The sequence below is a fragment of the Gorilla gorilla genome, chromosome 3 (genome assembly GCF_029281585.2).
Source record: "Gorilla gorilla gorilla isolate KB3781 chromosome 3, NHGRI_mGorGor1-v2.1_pri, whole genome shotgun sequence".
Lineage (NCBI taxonomy): Eukaryota > Metazoa > Chordata > Mammalia > Primates > Hominidae > Gorilla > Gorilla gorilla.
This window is the reverse complement of record NC_073227.2, coordinates 209,353,541-209,376,243: the sequence shown is the minus strand read 5'-3', so window position 1 is coordinate 209,376,243 and position 22,703 is coordinate 209,353,541. Positions and strand designations below refer to the sequence as shown.

Below are 22,703 nucleotides of genomic sequence, written 5' to 3'. Positions count from 1 at the left end.
ACTGAAACTATTTTAATCAAATGTTTGCAAATTATATATTGCTTGAATTTTCAAATGACATTTGCTTTAATAAATACTGATTTTTAACAGAAGCATTTTATTTCTTGAAAGTTGACAGATACTTTTCGTTTCTTTTCTTAAAGACAATTAAATACAACAACAAGCTTTGTGGAAAGAAAACATTGGCAAAATTCAGTTAACTATAAATATAGCCAACCTCCTGAAAGGAATATTATGAAGACTAACAAAGTCAGAAACAAGCAAATGCACAGTGGTTATTATTCCAGTCCAAATTATGATTAGAATTGTGTACAATTTCCTAGTCAAAACCAATTTCTTATTTGTTCCCAATTCTGGATAGAAACCTTAAAGTAAATTACAAGTATGAGCTAAGTTTACTTTGCCAGTAGTGTTTGGCAATCGCCTTGTGATCACTGTGGCTGATCAATTTAATTAGATGTCAGAATCAATGAACCACAGGCGAGTGAGGTGAATTGCAACCATGAAGTCTAACCCTTTTTCCAAGGCAAAGATACACTGAATTTGAGGTGTTTATTGTTTTAGCTTTCCATGATTTAAGACTATCATCAGAAGGCATAGCCTTCTCTTTTTAGAATCTACGGTTCTGCAGTGCCTACAAATTGTAAATGACATATGAAGCTTTCACAAATTTGCTCTGAATTATTGGGTATATAATGCAAGCCCATGTGGAACTTTCCCTTATAGAACTCCTCAGGGCTGAGCGCTCCCCACATATTTGCCAGCATGTCTGAACTGGGGTTGTACAGAGAAGTGAGGGCCTAGAAATGTAATGGATGGACTTTAGCCACAACCTATCTGATATGAGCACACAATTCCAGAGTCAGTAAGTCAGGCTGATTAATGGAAGTGAGCAGCTCAGAATAAGTGGCAGTTCAAAGACAATAAATCTCGCAGTGTAGCCAAGTTCTAGCCCACTCTTTTTTTTTTTTTTTTTTTTTTTGATGGAGTCTCCCGCTCTGTTACCCAGGCTGGAGTGCAGTGGCGCGATCTCGGCTCACTGCAACCTTCGCCTCCTGGGTTCAAGTGATTCTCCTGCCTCAGCCTCCCGGGTAGCTGGGACTACAGATGTGCACCACCACGCCCGGCTAATTTTTTGTATTTTTAGTAAAGACAGCGTTTCGCCTTGTTAGCCAGGATGGTCTCCATCTCCTGACCTTGTGATCCACCCGCCTCGGCCTCCCAAAGTGTCAGCATTACAGGTGTGAGCCACCGCGCCCGGCCTTAGCCCACTCTTTTGAAGATGACAGGGAGGCAAATATGTGGCACAGTGAAGACTGTGAGAAATAGAACTGTCTCAGACAAGTGTGCATACTCCAAATACAAGTACAGAAAACATCCAAGACTACTAACAGAAATCAGGAAAAATATCAAATCAGAACATGGAACACTGCAACTTCTCATTTTAGAAAAAGACAATGTTATTTGAAGTAAAAACATTTTCAAATTTTCAGTGTATTGTTTTAAAACATGAATGCACTGAAGACAAATATAAGGATTTAACAAAAAATCTCAATCTGATTCCAAAGAGCTGAACTTTCTTGGAGAAATTAACAATTGAAAGAATATTCTATCAAAGATATGTCTAATTTTAAAATGCTGAAGCCCAAAGACAGATTATATCCTAAAATGAAATGAGCTATACTTCTTGTCGTCTTGAGGGAGGAAAAGTTTTTCAGAGATGAGAATCTTTTCTGAAAAATTACTATGTGTAATGTTCAAATTGCACACACACATGCATACCTGCTAACTGCTTTTTTGTTGATCTTGGCTTCTCCAAATGCTATGATGATATAATAATCCATCTGGGGAAAGAGGATCTTCAATTTCTTTACATTCTGAACAGTGATTGATAGATTTCACTTGGCTTCCCCAACGCTGATATTGGGAGATGCAAACTTTCAGCGGAAGTGATCTGGTTGAAGGGGCAGAATGCAAAACTCAGCACTAGCTGAAACACGTTAACCGTGTACAAGGCCAGAAGCCCGGGGATATTGGAAAGCAGGAAGCCTGGAAGTTCGGACTTTGCCAAGCCTGTGGCCCTCTCCCTCTCTTCCCAGACAATGATGTATCCTGTGATTACTGGGAGTCATAGATGGGAGGTTGGTAGGGTCTCCCCTCAGACACAGAGAATAAAGAGCAAGAATAAATGAGTTAATTCTCTTTTACAAATCTATTTTTTTTTCTTCTTAAGAACCAGAACAGCTGGAAAATATTTAAGCAGGGCTTAGTCAGCCCTGAAAAATCTTTTCTCAGTGTCCTAGGGAAGTTTTATCAGAGCAAACGTATGAAAGCAGCACGGAATTGCAGAGTATATAATCCTAGAATATCCTGGCAAACTTTAACATCTACACAGATGATAAAAATGGTCACTACTTATAGAGCACTTCTTATCTACCAGGAACATTAAGTGCACTGTATCATTTAATCCTTTCAACAACTCTTGGAGATAGGATCCCTGTCCCAGAGATAAAGAAGTAAAGTGAGTTTCCTACTTTCCCAAGATTATACAGCTGGTGAGATGTGAGGCCTACATTTAGGATCAGAGCAGCTGATTTCAAAGAATGTGTGAAGGGATGCTTACGTGGGGGAAGCCATGCTCGGGTCGGAAACATCTCCAACCTAAAGCACTTGGAACTAACATTTTAAAATCAAGCCAGAGAAAAATTAATTCTGTACTTATTTTTTACATTTTAATTTAATTTTAATTTTGTGTTATTATTATTTCTGTACTACTACTCTCCTTCACCTTTAAAACAATTAGAAGACAGAGAAATAGGCAAACAAAGAAGAGAAAAAAGCGAATCTGTTGCTGGTCTGACTGAAGTCCAGATCCTAGGGCTGCAGGCAGTGTTCTAACATGGCAGAAGCAGGTGCCATCAGACTCAATGATGCCAACGTACCCTCCAGGAAGGAGTGATCATTGCAAAAGGCAGATTGCAGGCTATTCTGTGAGCAAGCAGTTGGGGTTTGTGACCAAAACAATTTACATTTGAATTACCCACACTAAACAAAATGAGTACAAATGGTGGGAGAAGGGAACATGATATAAGGTTAATAACCTCAACTCGAGATGTCCCCAAAAGATAGGTGGAACAGATAGAATGAAGGTGACAGCAGGCAGGATAGTGCTGGTGGCTAACACCTCAGGAACTCTTGGTTTTAGAATCAGATTTCATTAATTGAAAGCAATAAAATGGGGCAGTAAAACACACGCTTCGGGAAGAAAGAAACCCGTATTGGGTAAAGCTCAAAGTCCTAGTGATGCCAAGATATTGAGTTAATTAGGTTAGGAAAAAAGTATTCATGAATAAGGTAATTGAACACTACAACTTTGTAGCCTTTTGTTTTTTCTTTGAGAGTATCTCATCTACAGTGTATCATTTGCAAAATCTCATATCAACCAGTGGAAATGAAACGGTAGAGTTCCCTGACCCCCCTCACAGGACATGCGACAGGGGTGTGGCTCGTATGTTCTGCCACTGCACACTCAAACCCCTTATGGGAGGGGGGCACACAGGCAGGTGCAGGAGCCAGGCTGAGTGTGTTTTGGGCTCTGGCCCCATGGTAGCATCTAAGGGTGGGTGCCTGCAGCTCCCAAAGCCCAAGTGGACGTGTGTTACAGTGCACTCTTTTAGCTTTGCTGTTTGCAGATGGCTTAAGTATTAACCAGCTCAGTGCCCTCTCAGTACCCAGGTCCTTGTCCAGCATCCAGGAAGAATCAGATTGTACACAGACTTGAAGGATGAATGCGGGGGTTTTATTGAGTGGTGGAGGTGGCTTTCAGTGGGATGGATGGGGAGCTGGAAGGTGGATGGAGTGGGAAGATGATCTTCCCCTGGAGTTTGGCCATCCAGCAGCCGATCTCCTCTCCAACCATCCCTAGCTGAACTCCTCTCGATGTTCAGATGTTCCTTCTCTTCTCTCTGCCACACCATTCTGCTATTCTTCTACTCTTCTGTTTGTTACTTCCTCGCCTGCTTCTGGAGCCTGGGGATTGGGGTTTATATGGGTACAGGATAGTGGGGCATGGCAGGTGAAAAGGCAACTTTTGGGCAGGAAAACAGGAATGCCTGTTGCCACTTAGGGCCGTGGGCTTCCAGGCTTGAAGGCAGAGCCTTTGTCAGGGCACCATAATCTTCTACCCAGTATTTCCCCGTCTCCTGTCTGTATCAGAAATATAAATTTTTGTTCTGTATTAATTCAATGGGGGAAAAGGCATTAGTTAAATCTTCCAACCTTACAGTTGAATGTTAACATTTAATTTTGCTACTAAAATAAATGATTAATATCACTACCCTGAAATTTGATAAATTTTAATATTATATCTCTGCACTCACACAGACAGTTACAAGTAATAACAATACTAAAAAAAAGAAAAGAAAAAAAACTTCTAGAAAGAGAATGGAGGAAATGGGAAACTCTTATATAAAGTTTTATTTAAACTATCCCTGATTGAAATGTTGGTTAAATGTGGTAGTGTAAGCACAAATGTTATCTGCTCTGCCTTAAGAAAATCAACTAAGGCCAGGCGTGGTGGCTCACGCCTGTAATCTCAACACTTTGGGAGGCCGAGGCAGACAGATCACCTGAGGTCAGGAGTTCGAGACCAGGCTGGCCAAGATGGTGAAACCCCGTCTCTACTAAAAATACAAAAATTAGCCAGGCATGGTGGCGGGTGCCTGTAATCCCAGCTGCTCAGGAGGCTGAGGCGGGAGAATCACTTGAACCCAGGAGGTGGAGGTTGCAGTGAGCTGAGATCGCACCATTGCACTCCAGCCTGGGGGACAGAGCAAGACTCTGTCTCAAAAAAAAAAAAAAAGAAGAAAGAAAATCAACTAAGAGGACAGCAAAATAAATTAAAACATCCTTAAGCCCACTAGGACAAAAGAATGGGAGAAGTAATATTAGAAGATAAAAAGTTTAATATTTCTTTGACATTTAACAGACTAGTAGGCATTGATTTAGTGCAATAAAGAAAGCTACAACCTAAGAAGAAAATAAATGTGATTCACTCAGAGAATCTCAGAAAGTTTCATAGCTAGGAGTCAGCAAATAAGCAACCATGGGGGCTGGGTGAGGCTTAAATTCAGAAATAAAGTGATTACATGTGTTCTAATTGCAGGCACACAAGACCGTTCCCGTGGCTCCCAGAAGGCTGCGGTCAGACGTTATCTCCAAGGAGGAAATTCTCCTTTAGACACTGGGGTCAGGTGATGCCCAACAACAAAGGCCCGCTCTGTTAAGGGGACCACTGGCCAATACGCCCACTCCCTACGGACTCCCAGTCATCTCCCAGTGCATCACGCTTAGTCACAAATGCAGAGCCAAGGACCACTGGCCAATACGCCCACTCCCTACGGACTCCCAGTCATCTCCCAGTGCATCACGCTTAGTCATGAATGCAGAGCCAAGGATCAGGAGGCACTGGGGACAGAGTTTTCATGTGAGTGGAACAAAATCAGTCTGACAGATTAAAGGAAACACAAGAGAGAGAGTGCAGAAACAGAAAAAGTTATATTCGGAACCCTATTTCTAAGTATCTTTGAAGATACAAGACCTACAGCAAGAAAAAGATAGCAAAGAGAAGCAGCTCTTTCGTAATGCATATATAGGTGGTAAAATTATAAACACAGCTAAGACATGATGACACTAAAGGCAGAAAAGTGTTTGACTCCTGGGGCTACTGGGGTAGGGGCATGAGGAAGAGTGTGGTGACTGGAGAGGAACACCTGGGAGACTGCTAGGTTTTGGTAAGACTTTATTTCTTTACCTGTGTGGTTGTTGCATATTATATGGCTTTATAACCACTTGTTAAATATACATTTACATTTTGCACGTCTTTCTATATGTATGCTGTATATCTCTCTCTCTCTCACACACACACACACACACACAGTGATAAAGGGCAAAAATGGAGAAATTGAAAGGGCTCTTGGAAAATACAACTCTGACAATACCCCACCCTCCTTCCAAAAAAAGAAAAGATTGAAAGTGGTAGATGGAAAGTCGAGGTGGGAAATGAGGAAGCGTATTTGCAGATGATATAAAGAAAACATTCTCCCAAAATCATCCACAGAACTTGAAATAGAAAGGAAAAGTCTACTTTTAATGAAAACAGGAGTGAGGTGAAATGCCAAACCTCAACACAGAGAAAAAGCCTGCCAGCCCAGGGCAAACTGAGCAGGGCTGCTTGTGGGGAGGAGCAGAGTGCTGACACTGAGGCCGCAGACACCGTAAAGCCCAATGTGAGGGGCCCGTCCTAGAGGGCTTGCCACAGTGGCACTGGAGGCACGGGCTGGCTACTAATTTCCCCCGGTCCTGGGTCACAGTCTAAAAACAGAGGTAGAGTTAGACGTGGGCCACCAAACCCACCACAGCCAGATGGCAGGCTGGGGCAGAGCAATGGCCACTGGATACCAAATATGACTGTGAGGCTCTTCCTTGTCCTAGCCAGGGACCTGGCCCTCCATGAAATGCTTCCCTCTACCTACAGGAAAGAGACGGTTCAGGAGAAACAAAACATAGTCCAAAATGAGGAATCAGAATTAATTATAAGTGCCTTAAAATAATGCAAAATAAGCAGAGTTACACCAGCAGAAAATGCATGTCCGATCCAGAAAGTGCATCCGAAACTGTAAAATGTGTCCACTGAGAAGCTGCACCAAATATTTTACCACTATTAACAACAGGCAGGCGCAGTGGCTCACGCCTGTAATCCCAGCACTTTGGGAGGGCGAGGTGGCTGGATCATTTGAGGTCAGGAGTTTGAGACCACCCAGGCCAACATGGTGAAAACCCATCTCTACTAAAAATACAAAAATTAGCTGGGCGGTGGTGGCGCTCGCCTGTAATCCCAGCTGCCTGGGAGGCAGAGGCGGGAGAGTTGCTTGAGCCTCAGAGGCAGAGGTTGCTGTAAGCTGAGATCACGTCACTGCACTCCAGTCTGGGTGACAGAGTGAGACCCTGTCTCAAAAAAAACACAAAAAAAAAAAAAACAAAAAAAAAAACAACAAAAAACAACAACAACAAAAGAATGCAAAATAATGAAACAATCGCCACGCTGAGCCAGAGGCAAATGGCCAACCACCAGACCACAGGCAGGCTATGACGGGCTAGTCGCCCTCTGCCATCCTGCTAAGGCACTGCAGTCATGTGAGCAAGCCTGGGCGAGATTAGCCGGAGCCAGCCCAGACCATGGGAACTCTTCAGCAGATCCTTAGGTTAACAAACTGTTGCTGTTTGAAGTGACTAAATTTGGGGATAATTTCCTAATCAACAGAAGCTAACAGACACACTTGGAAATTACAGATTTGAAATAGATGTGGAATGTCTCCCTCATCACCTGTGTTCCATTGCCCTTGGAACAGAGGGGCTGTGAATCAATATGTGGCTTGTAGCTTTGTGTCTAGAAATAGCATAAAGAATTGTTGGGAAATCAAGGCGGTGGCTTCTGATTATCCATGTGGCCCGCAAGCACCCTGACTCTTGTTTGTGGCAGCCACATAGGCCCTGGATAGGTGAAAGGGCAAAGGGAGCTGTGGGTGCCCCAGGACACCAGCTGTGTCTCCCGGCCTGTATCCTCCTTTAAAGCCCAGTAAATGTGGCATCAGATTAAAGCTGTCTGTGTCTTGCAAGTCTGATGGCCAGCTTGAATCTGTAATCACAAGGGCAGTGTGTAGCAGTATTCAATACTGAAAGAGCTGAGACCTGTGAAATTTTGCACCAAGAAAGTGAAACCCAGAAATTTTATACCAACTATTATTTCAATCAAGTATAAACGCAATACAAACTGATTTTTGAATGTTCAAAGATATGGGAACATTGTTTATATGGAACTGCTTGGAAAATCTAGCAAACAACAATCATCAGTGAACCAAATGTTGATAGGCTATGAAAAGTTGCAGCCAGGGGCCTGGTGACAAGCATGGAACCTGCCTGATGGTAGGAGAACTCGGTGAAAGAGACAAGAACGGGAACAGAATGTCGGCACTACAAATGTTAAAACCATCGCTGTGATCTGACTACCACGGAGTGTTTTGTATGGCATCACTGATTTTCTTCTCTTTAAAACACAGGGCAGAAAAAGCATAGAAGTAAGAAAAAGGAGCAGAAAAGAAAAAATAAGTGTGTGATTCACAATGAAGATATGCCAGTTATGAATTCTAGAGATTAAATAACAGAGCATCAATGTTCTTAAAACAAAAAGTAGGCTGGGCGCGGTGGCTCACGCCTGTAATCCCAGAACTTTGGGAGGCCAAGGTGGGCGGATCACGACATCAGGAGATCAAGACCATCCTGGCTAACATGGTGAAAGCCCGTCTCTACTAAAAATAAAAAAAATTAGCCAGGCGTGGTGGCGGGCGCCTGTAGTCCCAGCTACTCAGGAGGCTGAGGCAGGAAAATGGCATGAACCTGGGAGGCAGAGCTCGCAGTGAGCCGAGATCGCGCCACTGCACTCCAGCCTGGGCGACACAGCAAGATTCTGTCTCAAAAAAAAAAAAAAAAAAAAAAAGTAGAGCATGCATAAGGAAAGACACAGACACAGGAGCACAGCAGGCAAAATTACATCACCTCTATCAGGCTGTGACTGCTGAAGAGAGCAATAGTAAGTCATGATGTAAAAATGTAAATCACATAGTTTTCTCTAATTGACAGATAACAAACTTGGCACCTTAAAAATATAGAATGCTCTTTTTTTTTTATTCCACAGATCATAAAAAAGACTATATTTCAGACCACAAAACTTCAGTAATTTCTAAAAAGCATTTTTAATTATTTGATTAAGATGCAGTGAAATTAAATAAACAATAAACCTCCAAAACACTAAAAAACATACAGTTTTTGGAAGTTTTCTTATATCATTAAGGGCCAAAGAGAAAAACGTTGAAGAATATTTGTAAAAGAACTGACCACATATGACAACATCTGTATGACCCAGGTAGATCTGCACTTAGAAGAAATTCTAGAGCCTTAAATCATCATATTAATAAAAACAAGAAAAAACTTTAATATATCAAAAAATAGACAAAATATATAAAATAGACAAAATTAAGGCAGAACTTACTGACTAAAGCAAAATGGTAGTAGTAGTAGTATTTTTTAATTTAAGAGCTGTATCTTTAGCGAAGAATTTAATATGTAAACTACCTTATTCAAGAAAAAAACAGAGAATGATAGTACATTAAGCAAGAAATAAGTAAAGGTCAATCACAGATAGAGACCCCTGCAATAGACCACTAAGACTACTTAATTTCATGCAAAGATAGAACAGAGGCTTTGCCTAATCTCCAGGCCGTGGGAGTCTCAACCTGAGAGAGGAAGGAGTCTCTTCTCCTGGACCTGATAGTCCAGGGCAATCTGTGGGTTGAAGGTTCTGTTCACATGTTCCTATCTCACATCTCAGAGCCCTTCTTTCCATTGAGTGCCCTCACTTTGTGTAGGACCCCTTTTAGGGCTGAGAATTTAGCCTATAGTGAGTTAAATCATAGTCTCCAAAAAGATATATCCATGTCCCAGTCCCCCAAAACTATGCCTGTGACCTTATTTAGGAAAATGTTATTTGCAGATATAATTAAGTACCTCAGAATGAGATCATCTTGGGTTATCCAGGTGGGCCCAACATTCAATGACATACAGAAGAGAAGACACACAGAAGAAAAGACAGAGAGTATAAGTCCATGTGAATATCCAGGCAGAGATGAGTGTTGCAATCAGGAGTCCAAAGAAGAGAAGACAAGGTTATGTTCCAAGCACACTTGCCCAGTTTCTTGTTCTAGGCAATTCTGTGTTGAGCTCCTCTGGGGCAGAACAAAAGAGTATTGAAAGTATTGTTGTCTCTGTGGACCAAAGCATGTACTGACCACAAAACAAAGCCCTTCTTGGATTCACCCTCAGCCCACACTCAATCATGTGGGTACATGGCAAGAAGAGACATGAAAAAGATAAAATGAAAGAAAAGGGGCCTCTTTGTCTCAAATCCCAGTGAGCTGAAATCATGGCCTTCCTTCCAGATCAGGCTGAATGGTGGCCCCCAGGGAGATGAGTCCATGTCTTATTCCAGGAACCTCTAATTGAGACCTTATTTGGAAAAAGAGTCATCAAAGATATAATTAAGGCTTTGAAATGAGATCATCTTGGATTATCTGGATGGGCCTTAAATCCTTTGAAGACACACAGGAGAGAATGTTGTGGTCAGTTTTAACATGTAGATTGTATTTTAATTCAAGTATAGTGAGGCTGTGAAAGGAATATAAAAATCTCAGGACCCCAAACTCACTATGCCAAAGGGAAAAGTGAAGCTCAGTAACTGCATCATGCAAAAACTGCCTTCCATTTTGTTCCTAAGTAGATAGCTGCAAAGACAGAAGGCCACATGTCTCCCCCAGTGGCCTCCTTCACAAATTGCTCACAAGGAAATTCCTCGTGGGCCCCAAGAGCTTTACCCTAAAACAGAATGCTGTTCTATTTCACCTTGACAATGTAAACTAACAGCTTATCTTCACCGGTACCTTGACAAAGACAGGCCTAGAGGGCATCCCTTGGCTCACTTGAGAGGAATGCATATTTGAGCACCTCCTCTATGTTTACTTTATCTTATGCAAAAATGCAGACGCACTGAGCACTATGCATAATTCAGTGTTTCACTACCCACTCCTTTCACATGTAAAATGTAGATTCAGTAAGTGCTAATCAAAGCCTCCAAAGACTAACCACTTGCCTGTTTTGTCTACCTTCTCTCTCTTTTTTTTATCCTCTTTCTTCATCTGCCCTCCCTTTTTCCCTTTAAATCAGGAGTGTCCAATCTTTTGGCTTCCCTGGGCCACATTGGAAGAATTGTCTTGGGCCACACATAAAATACACTAACACTAACAAAGCTGATGAGATAAAAACCAAACAAACAAACCAAAAAATGGCAAAAAATAAAATCCCATCATTTTAAGTAAGTTTAGTAATTTGCTAATTTGTGTTGGGCCTCATTCAAAGCCATCCTGGGCTGCATGTGGCCCTTGGGCTGTGGGTTGGACTAGCTTGCTTTAAATATTGAAGTCCTCAAACCCTGTTTGCATGGCCACACTGGTGATCTACCTTGCTTTATATATGAAGTTAAGTTTGTAAATATTAGTGAATATACCTAATAATTTGATTTATTTGTAGCATTTGCATCTAGAGAATGCTTTAAGTCTCAGTTTGTTAGCCAATGGTGTAGTCACTAACTGTATTTTTAAAATAAAAAATGCTGTTGGTAAATCGTGACTACTGACCTGGCACTAAAAATGTTTAAACTTACATATTTTTGTCCCAGGAAAATGGTGATACTTTTCTAATTATGGAACAGAGACATGTGTATCCATTTCCTGCTTGTTATAAAGACCTACAGAATGCTGGCGATAGATTGAAACTATCTTCAGGAACTGTTACTGCTATTACTACATAACTCCATGCCATTGGGTCTAGAACTGACCAGCGACTCCTGTTCTAAGTGGAGGTTTCCCTGCAGTCACACCCCTGTCCTGTCTTACAGCTCTCTGTTAAATGCCAATCTTTCTCTTTTGCAGGGAAGAGCGTGATTAAAGAGCTCCTGTCTCCATATTGGAAACTGGCCCTGATCACTGTGGCAGCACACTGAAGTATGTGATAAATAATTTATGAACCTCGGAGGTCTGGTATGGGGAGATGTTCACCTTTTCTCCATCCGTGCACCACACATCATGCTTCAGCGCCAACACGGGCACATGCAGTTCTGCCTCAAGGTGGGTAAAGCTACACGTTCAACAAACCCGTGAGTAAAAGTGCACCAGCGGAGCTCTGCTGCCGCAACAAGACCACTTCTGGTAATTTGGGAGCAAACTGCTTTGACCAGGAATGTTGGGAGATTATACATAGAAAAGAGGTGTTGGAATTCCTTTTTATAAATGATAAATATTACCACAAAAGGATAAAAATGGAAGATGGTTTTGAATGTCGGCAAAACTGCCCGAGAACTTTAATTAGGACAATGTCGCCACAACGACTGCTTTCAAAACCATAACTTTCAGAATGCTCTGGGCACCGCACGTGCCGCATGAGACTTGTTAAGGCAATTTCCACTGTAACAAACAGCCTCAAAATAAAATAAAATAAAATAAGTTGCACATGCATCAAATTTGCTTTTAAAATTATACAGGATTTAAAAGAATTTTATGGCCAGATATACTGACCAGAGCAACAACTTTTAACAGAATACAGAGAATAAACAGAAACTATTTATTTATACATTATTCACAAATATTCCAAGTTCTTGTTTATATCATTTGCCTTTCATCAAAAGATTAAATAATTACACAGTGTTAAGAGAAAAACTTCAGTAGAATTAAACTTTTGGGTATTTTGAGACGGGTTTTGCTTTTGTTGCCCAGGCTGGAGTGTAGTGGCACAATATCTGCCCACTGCAACCTCCACCTCCCGGATTCAAGCGATTCTCCTGCCTCAGCCTCCCAGGTAGCTGGGATTACAGGCACGCACCACCACGCCTGGCTAATTTTTGTATTTTTAGTAGAGATGGAGTTTCATCATGTTGGTCAGGCTGGTCTCAAACTCCTGACCTCAGGAGATCTGCCCTCCTCAGACTCCCAAAGTGCTTGGATTACAGGGGTGAGCCACCGCACCCGGCCAGCTGAATTAAATTTAAAGGAGTTTACTTGAGCAATGAATGATTCGTGAATCAGCTCCCAGAATCGCAGCAGATTCAGAGAGACTCCAGCACAGCCACATGGTGGAAGAAAATTTGTAGACAAAAAAAGGAAAAAGATGTACAGAAATCGGAAGTGAGTTACACAGACAACTGGATTGGTTACAAGTTTGCCTTACTTGAACACAGTTTGAACACTCAGCAGTGTGTGAGTGGCTGAAGTATGGCTGCTGGACTGGCGATTGTTCCACGTACATCCTCCTAAATTAGGTTTTCAATCTTGTTGAACTATTAAGTTAGGTTATGGTTCCTCTACAAGGACTCAAGTATAGAAGTATAGAGTCCTTCCCAGGCCATATTTAGTTCGCTTTAACAATAGATAATTCTTTTTTACAATTTGAAGTGGCTGTGTTCTTAAATTATGAACTATTCCTTACATTTCTTTATATTAGAAATTCCTAGTCTTTAAAGTAACAAACAATACGTTTAATTTATTTTCATTAGTGCTTTCTGGCCAACAATACTGTAGTATTTATTAGAAACTCATAAATTAATTTCATCATAAAGAGTTATTTGATAACGCTTACTTGATAAAATGTGATTTTACATATAACTACACATTAAAATTGTAAGTGCCTTAACATATATAATATTATAAAAACATAGTTATTAAGAAATGTCCAAAAGCACATTGAAAAATGTGGCGCATTTATGGTTTTTTTTCAAAGTAAGATTCACTACCATAATTGTAAGAAAATCAGACATGTCTGTTTAGGTATTTGCTTATGATGTGAGCAAACCTTAATTGTGACAATCATGGGATAAGTAAAAAGAAGTAAGACACAAATCATCTTAAAGATGTTCTATATATGTGTGTGTGTGTGTGTGTGTGTGTATATATATATATATATATATATTTTTTTTTTTTTTTTAAGACAAAATCTCGCTCTGTCACCCAGGCTGGAGTGCAGTGGCGCAATCTCGGCTCACTGCAACCTCCTGGTGAGCTTTTCTCCTGCCTCAACCTCTCGAGTAGCTGGGACTACAGGCACCCGCCACCACGCCGGGCTAATTTTTTGTATTTTTATTAGAGACGGGGTTTCATCGTGTTAACCAGGATGGCCTTGAACTCCTGACCTCGTGATCCACCCACCTCAGCCTCCCAAAGTGCTGGTATTACAGGTGTGAGCCACGGCGCCCAGCCCTGTTCACAATACATTAACAGACAGATTGTAAATAATATTATAAAGTGATAAGATGACAAAACAAAACTACAGATAAAATTCTACAGGAGCAGCCAGTAGAGAGTGATTGATCCTAACTGAAGTTTAGGAAAGACTTTATTGTAAAAACATCACTTTAGGGAGCTTTTGACAAGTCAGTCGAGCTTCATACACAGAGAAACTGGGGAAAGGGGAGGGAATAGCATAGAGATGAAAAATAAGGCGTGTTTTAGTTACTACAAATATAGAATTTGAGTTAATGCATACTGTAAAATTTGCACACTACCTACCTAATGTACACAAGTAGCCGTAACTGAATAAAAGGGCTAAAGAAAGAAATAGTGGTAAAATAGAAGTATTAACTTATGTCAACAGTGGGTTTTTTTTCCTATTTTATTTGTTTATTCCTGGATGGATTTAGTGGATTCCTCTCTATATCCTTTTACTCTAACCACATTGATGCATACCTGACTGATTTGTAAATGCCAGCATGTACATTTTCTGCACGAGGGCTTTCTCTGACTCTGAAACCTTCTTGGCTACTTTTTCTAGGCCTGAAATGCTGGAGAGTGATCACTCATAGGTACAGCCACGACCAATGGCTGATGGAAATTGGTGTGTAAATATTACAATTCCCTTGGCCCACGGGTGGGATTACTCAGGTACACATTTTACCCTGGCTTCTCGGTTTCCGCAGTAGGATTAAGCTCCAGTTGTCCACAGTGATAACACCCTTGAAAATAAAGCCTTTTTTTGTCATTATTTTCTCCCCTATCTCACTTCCTTTTCTTTTCGGATCATCTACAAAATAAACCCCTCGCACTTGAATGGCTATTTTGGTCTGGGTCCCAAATTGAAATGTACATTGGGATAAAAGTACATGAAATAAAATTAAATTACACAAGCAAGAAATAAATTTTATTTATTGTAAGCCAGTGAAACTTTGAGGTTGTTTGCTTGGAAGAATAACAGGATCTGCAATGACTAAACAATAATCTATTAGAGAAAAGAAGTCAACTACAAAATTGGAATAAAAAGCATTGTGTTATAAATAACAAAGAAGGCACTTGGAAAACAGTTGCTTCTTTTACTGTCTGAATTCACCATGGAACACGGGTTGGGCCAAAATGTGGAGATTTGGAAAAGAAAGGAGAATAACACAGGTTGTTCAGCAGAAAAACAACACAACCAAATTTTGGATGAGTGTGTTGAAAGAAAATTAAAAGGAAGTGAATCTGTATAAAGATGAGGTCAATTTCTTAATTGAACCCACCACTAAAATCTGCTTATCCACTGAATCTTCTGTCTCATTAAACATAACCACTATTCTCTCAGTCACCGAAACACAATGTGCACCATTTGCTTCTCCCATCCCTTCACTCAGGCCTCACCGCGGCCTCTCAGAGCCACTCCCCACCCCTACTCAATGGATTTGCTTCTCCCATCCCTTCACTCAGGCCTCACCGCGGCCTCTCAGAGCCACTCCCCACCCCTACTCAATGGGCGGATCGTACCAGTTCTACTACCTAGGTATTTCTCAAATTTAGTCCTCCTTTTCACTCCATGCCTGCTCTCTCAGTCAGATCCTGACTTTCTCTTGCTTGATCCATTATAATATCTTGGTTCCCACACTTCCCTCCTTGAATCCTGCATCCCTCAACTCTTATCTTCCACTTTGAGGAGTGACCGAAAACATAAATCTGACCAAATCATCATTCCCCGTGTTAGCACCTGCAAGCAGACTAAATGTGGCCCTCAAGGAGAGTGAGAAAGACAATCAGTTGAGGTGTAGAAGAAAATATGAGAAACTTTACCTATTTTTTTTTTTTTTTGAGACGGAGTCTTGCTCTTTCGCCCAAGCTGTAGTGCAATGGTGCAATCTGGGCTCACTGCAAGCTCTGCCTCCCGGGTTCACGCCATTCTCCTGCCTCATCCTCCCGAGTAGCTGGGACCACAGGCGCCCGCCACCACGCCCAGCTATTTATTTTTTCTTTTTTTCTTTTTTTTTTGTTTGTATTTTCAGCGGAGACAGGGTTTCACCGTGTTGGCCAGGATGGTCTCGATCTCCTGACCTCGTGATCCACCCGCCTCGGCTTCCAAAAGTGCTGGGATTACAGTCGTGAGCCACCGCGCCTGGCCAACTTTATCTATTTTTATTTCGTTTTATAAAATAAAGTAAAATACTAACATTTAATATATGGGGAGACCATACAACGTGTAGAGAAATTTATAAATACATATAGATATATTAGAGGTGACTGCTTGAGAAAGTTTTACTAAATAAATGTATAATCAGAAAAGCCTAAGGCCAGCTGCTCACGCCTGTAATCCCAGCACTTTGGGAGGCCAAGGTGGGTGGATCACGAGGTCAGGAGTTCAAGAACAGCCTGGCTAAGAGGGTGAAACCCCGTTTCCACTAAAAATACAAAAATTAGCCAGGTGTGATGGCAGGCGCCTGTAGTCCTAGCTACTCTGGAGGCAGAGGCAGAGAATTGCTTGAACCTGGGAGGCAGAGGTTCCAGTGAGCCGAGATTGTACCACTGCACTCCAGCCTGGGCAACAGAGTGAGGCTCCATCTAAAAAAAAAAAAAAGTCTGGAGGCAACTGCCATAAAGGCTAAAATCTGAGTTCCTTAACGCAGCATGCATGGCAACCTCCAGCTTCAACTTCCTACTGCTCCACACAAGGAGCTCCACAAACTAGTAACAGCAGTTGGTGTTTAGTTCCTTGATTCACATCGTGCTATTTTATGTTTCTGTATATGTCCTTCTGTCAGAAACACTCTTTTCACATGTTTTTGAATGATCTTTTCAAGGATATTTGCACTGTGAACAGCCTCGGAAGGTAAGGTAGCTTTTCAAATTCAATCTCCTGCAAAACCGCATTCAGTGACCATCAACTTCAAGAACCCTCTCTTGAACTTTCACGACAGGCTAAGTGCACCTCAGTGTGCTCTCAGAGCACCCCTTGAATGTTGCTGTCATTGGCTGGGTGCGGTGGCTCACACCTGTAATCCCAGCACTTTGGGAGGCCAAGGCAGGTGGATCATGAGGTCAGGAGTTTGAGACCAGCCTGGGCAATATGGTGAAACCCCGTCTCTACTAAAAATACAAAAATTAGCTGGCATGTGGTGGCAGGCGCCTGTAAACCCAGTTACTGGGGAAGCTGAGGAACCAGAATCGCTTGAACCCGGGAGGTGGAGGTTGCAGTGAGCCGAGATCACACTACTGCTCTCCAGCCTGGGTGACAAGCAAGACTCCATCTCAAAAAAACAAAAAAAGCTGCTGTTGCTGTCGTCACTTATATTCCATGCTATGAAAAATACTGTTTATGCCAGGCACAGTGGCTCACACCTGTAATCCCAGCACTTTGGGAGGCCGAGGCAGGCAGATAACCTGAGGTCAGGAGTTGGAGACCACCCTGGCCAACATGGCAAAACCCCGTCTCTACTAAAAATACAAAAAAATTGGCCGGGCGTGGTGGTGCACGGCTGTAATCCCAGCTACTCAGGAGGCTAAGGCAGGAGAATCACTTGAATTCGGGAGTCGGAGGTTGCAGCGAGCTGAGACTGTGCCACTGCACTTTAGCCTGGGTGATGGAGTGAGACCCCATCTAAGAAAGAAAAAGGAAGGAAGGAAAGAAGGAAGGAAGGAAGGAAGGAAGGAAGGAAGGAAGGAAAAATACTGTTTCTGTGTCATGAGTCTTTATGCATTGTTTCTTCTATTCATTGGAAGCATTTTGGGTCAAGAATCGTGTTTTATTTATCTTGGGATTTCTAGGATCTATAAGAGTATCTGTTACAAGATTGGGCCCCAGTAAATGTTTGCTGAACTCTTATATGCTACAGAAGAAATAGCTAGAAAGCTATTGCATGTGGGCGGCAAGCCACCCAGGTGCCGAAGCAAGAGACCAAGGCAACAAGCTGTTCCAGTATAATAAAATATATAAAATAAGAATAGTTATACTAGATATAGATCATAGATATGATTATATATGAATATCATTAATCATTAGTTTGTAGCAATTACTCTTTATTCCAATATTATAATAATCCTCGCTCTATGATCATAACCTAGGAAAAACCAGGCCATACAGAGATAGGACATAGTGAGAAGTGACCAGAAGACAAGAGTGCGAGCCTTCTGTCACGCCCAGACAGGGCCACCAGAGGGCTCCTTGGTCTAGTGATAACGTCAGCGTCTGGGAAGACGCCCGTTGCCAAGTGGACTGTGGTCTAGCGGTAGCGTCAGTGCCAAGGAAAAACACCCACTACTTAGCAGACTGGGAAAGGGAGTCTCCCTTTCCCTGGCAGAGTTTAGAGAAGACTCTACTCCTCCACCTCTAGTGGAGGGCCTGACATCAGTCAGGCCTGCCCACAGTTATCTGGAGGCCTGACCATCTCCCTGTGATGCTGTGCTTCAGTGGTCACACTCCTAGTCCGCTTTTATGTTCCATCCTGTACACCTGGCTCTGCCTTCTAGATAGCAGTAGCAAAATCAGTGAAAGTACTAAAAACCTCTGATATGAAGAAATAATGGTGTAGGCTGTGTCCTCTCTCTGTCTCTCCACCTCGGCTGCCAAACAGGGAAGGGCCCCCTGTCCAGTGGACACATGACTCACGTGACCTTGTCAATCATTAGAGATGACTCACACTCTTTACCCCCTGCCCCTTTTGCCTTGTATCCAATAAATAACAGCGCAGCCAGGCATTCGGGGCCACTACCAGTCTCCACATCTTGGTGGTAGTGGTCCCCCAGGCCCAGCTGTCTTTTCTTTTATCTCTTTGTCTTGTGTCTTTATTTCTACAATGTCTCATCTCCACACACAGGGAGAAAAACCCACCGACCCTGTGGGGCTTGTCCCTACAATTGTAAAAGCCCAAATGTGAAATGTAAGGAGAAAAAACAAAATTCTTGGTGCCTTCATTTTTCAATTTCATGTAAACTGTGGAGAAACACTTAATTGTAAAGGGTCTGAGGTTTACTCTACTTGCAGTCTAATGAGTTACATTATCATTGTTTCATGGATGTTGGCAAAAGACACAAGACTCCTAGGTTAAAAAAGAGAAAAGTTGTATACTGAGTGGATTTTCTTCATAGCTATGGAAGCTGGAGCTTAGGAAATTCCAGTCGTTTATAATGGACCTTGTATTAGTCTGTTTTCATGCTGCTGATAAAGACACACCTGAGACTGGGCATATACAAAAGAAAGAGTTTTAATGGACTTACAGTTCCACATGGCTGGGGAGGCCTCACAATCATGGCTGAAAGTAAAAGGCACATCTCACATGGCGGCAGACAAGAAAAGAGAACTTGTGGAGGGAAACTCCTCTTTGTGAAACCACTAGATCTCATGAGACCTATTCACTATCATGAGAATAGCATGGGAAAGACCTACCCCCATGATTCAATTACCAGGTATCTCCCACAACACATGGGAATTGTGGGAGCTACAATTCAAGATGAGATTTGGGTGAGGTCACAGCCAAACCATATCAGACCTCAAGTAAGTTTGCTCAAACTTAGTCCTAAAAGTAGTCATTATTTTAATTTTCCTAAGCACCAAGAAAACCTGCCCTCTACCACAGAGGGAAAAGCTACCTTAACTTCCAAAGCTGTTCACAATGGCAATATCCTCGAAAAGATCATTTGAAAGAAAAGCTGCCAGAGTCTCTGTTTACACCACATGTGAATATATGAAATACTCCTGGGGAATCATCTCCCAAATACAAGTAAAGTATCCTAAAATATACGAGAAGGTCCTAGAGCATTTGATTTGACCAAGCTTGTGAGAGTCTACTTAAAATGAACTGTTCTTATTCTTCTGTTTTAACTGGACTTTCACTCATTTATTAAGTTTAAAAATGATCCTCCCAGTGATCCAAAATTAATTTGAAGCTTTGGAAAAGGAATTACTTTTATGCTAGAAAACAACTATTTTTACTTCCCTCAAACCCAAGTTATTCAATAACTATATTATCTGTGTATATATTTACATCCTTAAGAACAGGGATCTTTGACTCTCCCGCCAGGCATAGAAAAGAGGTTTATCCTTGAAGAGTTTATATCTGAAATGGACATGTCCTGTGAAGTAGTGAGTGCCAAAACATTGAGACTCTTGAAAACTTGTATCTGGATTTTGATGGTGATATTACAAAACTGGAAACTTTCGGAGTAACCACCACCAAAGCATCAGAGCCAACAAGTCCAGCAAGTACTTCCACAGTAACTGACATGACAGATGCTCCTACAGCCCCCAAAGCAGGAACTACACCTGTGGCACCAAGTGCACCAGACATTTCTGCTAATTCTAGAAGTTTATCTCAGATTCTCATTGAACAGTCGCAAAAGGAGAAACAACTGGTCACTAGTATGGATGGTGGCCATAAAGAGTGCAAAAATAAAGATGACCAGGGATTTGAATCATGTGGCAAAAAGGTATCAAATTCTGACAAGTCTTCGAGGCAAGATAGTGACTTGAAAACATCTGATGCCTTACAGTTAGAAAATTCTCAGGAAATTGAAACTGCTAATAAATATGATATGACTATAGATATGGTACATGTTGATGCTGAAAGACCCAATGTTCTGGAAAACCTAGACAACTCAAAGGAAAAGACTGTGACATCAGAAGCAGCTAAAACTGAAGATACAGTTCTCTGCAGCAATGACACAGTTAAGGAGTGTTTAATTATTGATACAGAGTGTAAAAATAATAGTGACGGAAAGACAGCTGTCATGGGTTCCAACTTAAATTCTTGACCAGCTAGTCCAAATTCTTCCTCAGGACAGGCTTCTGCAGAAAACCAGACTAATACTGCTTGTAGTCCAGAAGAGTCATGTGTTTTTATTTTTTTACTTTTTATTTATTTAATTTTTTTTGAGGTGGAGTTTCATTCTTGTTGCCCCAGGCTGGAGTGCAGTGGCACGATCTCAGCTCACTGCAACCTCTCCCTCCCAGGTTCAAGCAATTCTCCTGCCTCAGCCTCTCAAGTAGCTGGGATTACAGGCATGTGCCACCACACCCAGCCAATTTTTTTTGTGTGTGTGTTTTTAGTAGAGATGGGCTTTCTCCACATTGGTCAGGCTGGTCTCGAACTCCTGACCTCAGGTGATCTGCCTTCCTCAGCCTCCCGAAGTGCTGGGATTACAAGCATGAGCCACCACACCTGGCAAGTCATGTATTTTTTTAAAAAAAAAAACTATCAAATGAGTATATAAAAAATTTGATCCTGTTGGAGAAATTTTTAAAATGCAGGATGAGCTCTTAAAGCCAATTTCCAGAAAAGTACCCAAATTGCCCTTAATGAATTTAGAAAATTCTAAACAGCCTTCTGTTTCTAAGCAACTGTCTGTCCCTTCAGATGCCTCTAGTTGGCCGAAATTGGATGGCCTTCTGCATTTCAGAAGCCAAAAGGACGATTGCCATATGAACTTCAGGACTATGTTGAAGACACGTCGGAATACCTAGCTCCTCAGGAAGGAAACTTTATTCATAAGTTATTTAGCCTGCAAGACCTGTTGTTACTGATGTGCTGCAGTGTCCGGAGGATGGAGACAAGACCACGTTCTAAAAAACCGAAGAAAATCGGAAAACAATTTCCAGTTTATGTACTACCAGAAGTAGAGCATCAAGCTGGTTATGGAGTTGAAGCTCTGACTGAAAGTGAACGTTGTCGCTTGTGGACTGGAAGTTGATTGCATTCCAACAGATATTTTACATTGGCCATATCGATGCATTTACTTCAAAGCTTTTTCTACTGGAAGAAATTACCTCAGAAGCATTAAAAGAAAAGCTTTCAGCACTCAAGATTTCCAATGTATTTAACATTCTCCAACACATTCTAAAGAAATTAAGTAGCTAGCAGGAGGGTTCCTACTTGTTATCTCAGGCAGCAGAAGATTCTTCACTCCCAATCCATAAGGCCTCTGATGGCAAAGTTACTAGGACAGCATACAATTTGTATAAAACACATTGCAGCCTTCCTGATGTGCCTTCCAGTCTCTCAGTTCCCTGGGTCCCATTAGATCCCAGCCTGTTATGACCATATCATATCCATCATGGAAGAATAACTTGTACTTTTCCACCTAAATCACTGGATACCACAACACAGCAAAAGGTTGGTGGAACGAGAATACCTACAGGCAGCTACAGGAATCCAGTTTCCATAGAAACCAAAAGCGGTTGCTTGCCTGCTCAGCAAGTTGAAACTGAATGAGTGGCTCCGAATAAAAGAATAACTTGAGGACTGCACCGTGGAAAATTAAATTTCAAAAAAAAAAAAAACCCAGTTATAACAATGTTTAATTTAGAAAAGTTTGAGGGAAAATATGACTAAAAGCTCAGTAGGCAAGAGGAACATTTTTCCTGTAGTATCCTCACGAGTTCTTAGAGTGTCTTGAAAAAATACGTTGGCTATGTGAAAGAATGCTTCAACTAAAATGGAATGTTATGCTGTTCACTGCTTAACTTTGAGGAGCATCTTGATATGTTTTAACATTATCATGGCAGGGAAATATATAAAGAAGAAAAATATTTTTACATTAAACCTTTTCTAAAAATTGTAAATAGAAAAATAATTTGATTTTTTATCAAGGATGACACTTATCAATATATATTATGTTATATTGCCAATCTGTTGAGATTGACTCAAAAGGTTAAATATTGCCACTGTTGAAGATAATTATGAGTATCGCAAACCTTGTTTCTGACCCATTTTGATAGTTTCTATATACGCCTTTAAAATGATGAAAGTTGCAGGTTAATAAAGT

At 41.4% G+C, this 22,703-nt stretch overlaps 2 long non-coding RNA genes and 1 pseudogene across 8 annotated transcripts in view; 2 read left to right on the top strand and 1 right to left on the bottom strand.

The window, feature by feature from the left end:
- Window positions 1–9,866, bottom strand: part of LOC109026432 (uncharacterized) — a 253,648-nt gene extending 243,782 nt beyond the window's left edge. For 4 of the 7 annotated variants that reach the window (XR_008678822.2, XR_008678815.2, XR_008678820.2 and 1 more), the window contains exon 1: window positions 9,622–9,865. This is a non-coding gene — a long non-coding RNA (uncharacterized lncRNA). Of the gene's footprint in view, window positions 1–9,621 lie in introns of all 7 variants that reach the window. The other 3 variants (XR_008678818.2, XR_008678817.2, XR_010133569.1) reach the window with 1 other exon arrangement.
- A 1,738-nt stretch (window positions 9,867–11,604) lies between these two features.
- LOC129532899 (uncharacterized) overlaps window positions 11,605–22,703 on the top strand; it is a 38,493-nt gene continuing 27,394 nt past the window's right edge. Inside the window, exon 1 of the long non-coding RNA XR_010133567.1 lies at window positions 11,605–11,792. This is a non-coding gene — a long non-coding RNA (uncharacterized lncRNA). The remainder of the gene's footprint in view (window positions 11,793–22,703) is intronic.
- LOC101150689 (little elongation complex subunit 2-like) lies at window positions 14,531–22,177 on the top strand (annotated as a pseudogene).